This window comes from Meleagris gallopavo, chromosome 29 (genome assembly GCF_000146605.3).
Source record: "Meleagris gallopavo isolate NT-WF06-2002-E0010 breed Aviagen turkey brand Nicholas breeding stock chromosome 29, Turkey_5.1, whole genome shotgun sequence".
NCBI lineage: Eukaryota > Metazoa > Chordata > Aves > Galliformes > Phasianidae > Meleagris > Meleagris gallopavo.
This window is the reverse complement of record NC_015039.2, coordinates 1,780,859-1,781,856: the sequence shown is the minus strand read 5'-3', so window position 1 is coordinate 1,781,856 and position 998 is coordinate 1,780,859.

Below are 998 nucleotides of genomic sequence, written 5' to 3'. Positions count from 1 at the left end.
TCCAACCGCCTGCTGCACTGGCTTTCCTTCCCGTCGCACACGCAGGTGCGCACCGAGTGGAGCCGGCAGTTGGCTTTCCCCGCCGTTACCCTGTGTAACAACAACCCGCTGCGTTTCCCCCGCCTCTCCAAGGGGGATTTGTACTACGCGGGGCATTGGTTGGGGTTGCTGCTGCCCAACCGCACCGCCCGGCCGCTGCTCACCGAGTTGCTGCGCGGCGACGAGGCGAGGTTGCGGTGGTTCGCCAAGCTGGCCGATTTCCGCCTCTTCCTGCCGCCCCGCCACTACGAGGGCATCAGCGCCGACTTCATGGACCGCCTGGGCCACCAGCTGGAGGACATGCTGCTCTCCTGCAAGTACCGCGGCGAGCTCTGCGGGCCCCACAACTTCTCCGCGGTGAGTGCGCCCAGGGACCCCCCATCCCCCCAGACCCCATCCCTGCCCGGCCGGGGCGCTCCTCGGGGAGAGCTTCATCGACGTGCGCGTCTTTATCCCACGGTTTCCGCGTTTCTTCCACTCTTTGCGTGTTTTTCCCACGATGTGCGTCTTTTCCCTACACTTTGCGTGTGTTTTTTTCCCAGGTCTGCGTGTTTTCCCCCCCATCTGCGTGTTTTCCCCACGGTGTGTGCGTCTTTTTCCCATACTTGGCACGTCGCGGCTGTGCCGTTTTGGAGGGGGGGTGCGTGGAGGTCACAAACAGGCACCGTTTGTTGGCACTGCAGAGCGTGAGACACGGGCTGTGAGTGGGATGGGTGGGACAGCGGTTCTCAGTGCTGGCATTGCTGAAGTGCAGCGTTTCAAACACCGAATGGCAGCGGTGGCCACGAAGTCCCCATTGCAGAGCACTCAGTTCTCTCCCCAGCGAATGACAACTGTTTCTCTCAATGCTTCTCACTCTCCTCCGGAGCAGAGCTGATGCTTTCTGTTTTAAAGGCTACCTCAGGCCATCAGCAGTGGGAAGCGGAGACTCACGCTCACTGCTGCTATTTTTAATTGAA